This window comes from Puma concolor, chromosome B3, assembly GCF_028749965.1.
Source record: "Puma concolor isolate L17-30 chromosome B3, mPumCon1.1.hap2, whole genome shotgun sequence".
Classification (NCBI taxonomy): domain Eukaryota; kingdom Metazoa; phylum Chordata; class Mammalia; order Carnivora; family Felidae; genus Puma; species Puma concolor.
Window position 1 is genome coordinate 70,068,381 of NC_141672.1, and position 6,082 is coordinate 70,074,462.

The following is a 6,082-nucleotide window of genomic DNA, read 5'->3' on the forward strand; positions in this document are numbered from 1 at the left end:
TACTTTAAACATAAATAGATGTAATACTTAAACTCATTAAAGTTATAATATCTGTCTTGGTGCCCCACTCCCTTCAATGTCATCTCTTGGGAGGTTACTTGTGAGCTTTTTTCACATTGTCTAAAGGTAGCTGTAAACTCGTCCTCTAAAATACCATTCTTAGGGAATCACACTGCAATTACAGACTTTCTTCCTAAAGCTTCTAAACTTCAACTATAATATTCTGTTTCCTTCTTCTAAAAGTGTACTGGTCTTCTAAATTATGGACATATCTTCTAGGATCTTATAGATGTTTCTCTTATTTGGGTTACTGTTCCCGTGAATTTTGAAAAATCTTATAAAGATCTTCCCCACGTAGGATGTTCTTGCCATGAATTTCAAATAATCTTCCTGAGCAATTTCACAAAGGTAAAAATCCTGTATGACTGTGTTGGTCTGGGAATTATGCATAAAGGCAGTTAACTTATATCCATGATCTAGAAGTATAAAGCTTATTGGAACCATGGAACAGCAAAATAAAGAGAGAGAGAGAAATAAAAAGATACTGTCAAAACCTTTCTCCATCATGGACACAGGTATAGGCAAACTCTTTGAAACCCCCAGTGTGCTTAGCACAGCACTATTGCCCAGGAGTGTTAGCCATATATCAATACACACCTGTGTTGACCCCACACTGGCTAAGGTGCTGTTAGTTCTTACTATGGTGGGAAAAGATAAGAGGCTTTCTCCAAGTTCTGAGATTCTCTTGTCATTGGCATGGTATGTTTGCCCCTTACCTGGCCTGGATTAATTGTGTCATGTGGATAACTGTCTTCTGCATGCTTCTGAGTTTCCAAGTAGTCACTCAACTCTAACATCTCAGTTCCCTCTTCAATACCATCCTTGACACTCTCCTTCATTTTTGACAGGATATTCATCCTGATTATGTACTACATTACCAACATCCCTTTGGATGTTTGATCCCATAATGGACTCTTTGATCCCATAATTTTATAATCTCATACCATTGATCATACAGCATCCACAATACATTCAAGATGTATGTTCCATTTTGTAAAGTGCAACTGCATAAAGGCATTAAAGTATGCCATTTAAGAAAAAATTAAAATTAAACATCAAAAAATTAGACATCAAAAAAAATTAAAACTCTCACCTTTCCAATTTTGCTAAATTGGGAGACACTCAGAGTCTAGAGTTTCCAAATCGATGAATAAGATTACCAAAGTCATGTGAGATTAAAAGGAAAGGAAAAGAAAAGAAAAGAAAAGAAAAGTTATGGAATATCCGTAGGAAGATGACCCTGTAACATTAAATCTCAAAAAGTTCCACCAAAAAAATAGAAGCCCTAAAGGAAAGAGATAGCCACCATTAAAGACAGAATTCAGACGACTGTAGGGGTTTATGTTTCTACCATGATGGAGGAAACAGTACAGGACTTACCACCTACCATTATCAACTAGAAAAATGGGAAAATACAAATAAGGGGTTTTTAGACATTGTACAACAGGCTTTAATCACCAACAGTAGAGAAAAAGTTAGGTGAGCTTTATAATCAATGATTTCTGCTTGGAAGAACTTGCTGGGCCCTGTTGTGAGGAGGTAGCTCCCAAGCAGAGTTCAGTCATACTTTCATAGCTCAAGGCAAATAAGAACAGGGACCTATATGTCAAACAATTCCCAGAAATCACAAAGGGGTGTGAAAGCTCAAGTTCCCAAAAGTCAGAATGTAGATTCCTCACCGACCACCTAGAACATTCAATAGAGACACCAAGAGAGCTAAACTAGGCCTAATGCAAAGACTGTCCCAAACTAACCCTACCACAGCTTCCAAGAAAGCCCTAATTGGATAACACTGAACTGTAAGTAACTTAACTGCTTGGCAGAATAAAGTTAGATAATAACAAATAACAACTTGAAGGAAAATTTAAAAATACAACGCTCAGCAACATGAAATTTATAATGTACAGCATTTCAATAAAATATTGTTACACATGTGAGAAGGAAAGAAAATTAAATCCTTAGTTAAAACATAAATCAGTCAGGGGCACCAGGGTGGCTCAGTTGGTTAAGCATCTGACTTTGGCTTTGATCATGATCTCACGGTTCGTGGCTTCGAGCCCGGCATCTGGCTCTGTGCTGACAGCTTGGATCCTGGAGCCTGCTTTGGATTCTGTGTCTCCCTCTCTCTCTGCCACTCCCCCACTCCTGCTCCGTCTCTCTCTCTCTCTCTCTCTCTCTCTCTCTCTCTCTCTCTCTCTCAAAAGTAAATAAACATTTTTTAAAAAAGATAAATCAATCAACACAAAAAAAAACATAAATGATAAAGATGAAAATATTAGCATAAACTGACTTTAAAATAGGTATCAAAAAGTATACTCAAGAATTTGAAGAGTAACATGAACATAATGAGACAAAGCATGAAATACATAACAAAAATATAAAACTTCTAGACAAATACAATATCTGCAAAGATAAATTCCCTAGAAGAAATTAACAATGGGTTAGGCATAAAACATTTAATTTCTGTAAAGGAAAAGAGTTTTTAAGACAAATGTTAAAAACTCATTTAAAATTTTAGGTAGAAATAAAATTTTATGTACCATAAAAATTATAGGAGGGAAATAGCATATTATTTGAAGATACACTGCAATAAAATTGTGTCAGTCAGAATCTATACAGGATAGAGAAAACACACAGTACTTTGAACAGGGTAAATATAATAGAAAACATATTAAAATCTGTTTGTTTTTGGAAAATAAAAACATGAAATATAAACCAGAGAACAATAAAACTGATTATCTATATGCAGAGTGGAAAGAATCAGATGGAAGGGATTTGGGATAGAGTGACACTGTTCTGAGTATACCTTTTTAAAATAGTTTCTATTTGGAAGTATTCTACATAATCAAAAATTTAAATCAAATTAACATTTAACAAGAAGGGGAGGAAACACCTAAAACTAAATGCAACCCCCCCCCCAACAAAATTAACCCAACAGTATTTCAAATAAAGGACATAAATACACTAAGGAAGGAAAATATAATAATACAAGTAATTTTTGAACACAATACTTTGACTATATACTGTCAATCTAGGGAAAGCAAAGAACTAACAGATTTTGAATTCTTAGTACATTTGTTATTCTGTGTATAGATAATTGAACAAATGAGTTAATGTTGTTGTGAGTCAGGGTTTTCCCTGTGAAAGAACAGAGATACAAATATAGAAAAACCCTGTAGGTTTGGTTTGCAATTGAAAGCATCAGTATGCACTCTTAATTTCATGTATATATGCATATCATAGCTCTGTTGAAAGGGTCTGGAGGCAATAATACACCAATAATGAGCATATCTACTGCCACAAAAAAATCACCAAAGGTGAGTCAAGAAAAGTACAAAATGAGTCTAGAACATCTTATTGTGTAAGGGGGATAGTATTCAAAAAAAAAAATAAATAAATAAAGGATAAGAACAAATGTCAAGAAGACACAGAAGCTAAGCTATAGGGTCTCCTGTTGGCCAAATTTGGAACAATTTGAAAATCAAAATAAATAACATAGTAATGGAGTGTAACCCAATGATTAGAATAGAATCTGTAAGTCCATACTGATGAAAGATGCGAAATAGATAGATGATAGATTGATAAATAGATGATAGATGGAGAGAGAGAGAGAGAGAGGTAAGATGATAGAAAAAGAAGGAAGGAAGGAAGGAAGGAAGGAAGGAAGGAAGGAAGGAAGAAAAAGTAGAGACAGGCAGACAGGAAGAAAGTTATCTCCATTACAGTAAGATGACACCACAAATACAGATAGTGATGGAGTTGGAAATTTGTTACTTTGCAGCCCTCATAGTGTACTTGCATAGTGGCTTCAGAGTGTACTTGAGCTCATACCTTTATGGAAAACAAATATTAACTGAAGTTATATTTGCTTATGTGCAGTTCCTTTGCCTTTGGTCTTACAGAATCCACTCATTCCCAAACTTACTTAGGCCAGAACCTTTTCTCCCTATCCCTGCAGTGAGGTTGTTTTGTTAATGTCATATAGTCAGATCCCTGTGTGACAGTATGTCTTACATTCTGAGCTCTCCCAATCTTCTAAATTGCTTTTTTATTTGCACACAATAAAATTCATTCTGGTGCTATAAAAAGTCTTAGGGGTTTTGACAAAGGCACAATGTTGTATATCCATCACTCCGGTATCGTATATAAACTTATCTCCACAAATCCCTGCTTCTTGACCTAAACCAGCCTGCTTGCAAACATCATCAATGGCCATGCCCTTAAAAAAAATAATTATCCTTTAAAAAATTCCTAGGGGACACAATCCCCCCTCCTTTCAATTTGCCACACTCCCCAGCCCAAATCTCCTTGGCTTTTTTTTTTTTTTTCTATTCCTTCAACCCCCACTCCCAGCTGCCTGTATTTCTTTAAGGAAGGTTTTTTTCCCCCTCTCCTCATCCCACACTGTAGGACTGTATGAACAGGCCAGATGAGCAGTCGAATTTTCCAAGGAATAACTTCACCAAGATGTCCAGTGATAGGCAACGATCCAATGATGAGAGCCCCAGCACTGGCAATGGTAGTTCAGAGGCACATCAGAGAGATCTAGCTGTTCCAGAGCCTGAAAGACAACAAGAAGGAATATCTTCTGTCACCCAGCAGGAAAAACAAAACAAACAAAACACAAAAACACCAAACTGTCTAGGAAAACCACTGCTAAATTACCCACCAGTTGTGTGAAAAGACTTCAGAAGGAGCTAACCGAAGTCATCCATGTTTCTCCTCCCAACTGCCATGCTGGTCCTAAAGCAGACAACATTTATGAATGGAAGTTAACTATACTTGGTCCACCAGCCTCTGTGTGTGAAGGTGGTGTGGTTTTTCTGGATATCACATTTTCATCGGATTATCCATGTAAGCCACCAAAAGTTACTTTCCACACCAGAATCTATCACTACAACATCAACAGTTAAGGACTCATCTGCTTCTACATCCTTAAAGACAACTGGAGTCCCACTTGGACAATTTCAAAGATTTTGCTGCTGACTTGTTCCCTTTGACAGTCTGTAACTCTGCAGATACTCCAGTTGGAAGCATAGCTTCTCTGTATTTGAGGAACAGAACAGAACGTGACAAGAGTTGGGCAACACAATTCACATACTTTCTATACAATGAGAAGGAACAGAGACACCTTCTCACTGTGCTGCAAATCTTGCGGTTTTTTTAAGATTTTATTTTTGACTAATCTCTGCATGCAACGTGGGGCTCGAACCTACAACCGTGAGACCAAGAGTCATATGCTCTACCGACTGAGCCAGCCAGGCGCTCCTGTGCTGCAAATTTTTATGGCCTTTACATTATGGATTTCTGTGTTGTTGGGGACAAAAAATTTTTTCTTCTACCATTCTATCTTTTTGGCTGGTCTAATAATCAAATTAACATAAAATAGATTAATGGGAGAAAAACAAATTTAATTACATACAAATGGAGATCCCAGAAAAATTTGAGACTGGGAACAAGTCAGGCGGTTGAGGCTTATATGCCATCTTGAGTAAAGGGATGAGATAGAGGCTGGGGGCTTCAAAGGGTAGGAGGATGATTCACAGAATAAGAAGAGCAGATATGTAATAATTAGATGTCTGTCCTGCCATACGGATAGGTCATTTAGATATGTTATCCCTTGGTAATAGATCTTTCTCTGGGCCAGACCCCTTATATAAATATTTTTGGGGGTAGTTTAAGGGAGAAGGAAAAAGTTTTCTTGAGTTTTTGGGTCTTGATTGCCTTTAGCTCAAAATAATCCACATGCCTAAGTGGCGCATTTTGGGGAGACTTGTTCTGAACCCCTTCAGCGTATATAATTCTATTCTCTGCTTTTATCCTTTGAAGATTAAAAGACTTCCCCAAAGGGTACATGCTATCAAGAGTCAAATTTTGTAGGGATGCCTGAGTGGCTCAGTCAGTTAGGCATTCAATTCTTGATCTCACCTCAGGTCTTGATCTCAAAGTCACGAGCTCAAGCCCTGCAGTGGGCTCCCCACTGGACATGAAGCCTACTTAAAAAAAAAAAAAAAAAGTAGAA

General features: G+C 37.0%; 1 pseudogene; it reads left to right on the plus strand.

Annotated features, from left to right (window-relative positions):
* Nucleotides 1-4,527: 4,527 nt before the first annotated feature.
* Nucleotides 4,528-5,227, plus strand: LOC112855718 (ubiquitin-conjugating enzyme E2 E3 pseudogene; annotated as a pseudogene).
* The last annotated feature ends 855 nt before the right edge of the window (nucleotides 5,228-6,082 follow it).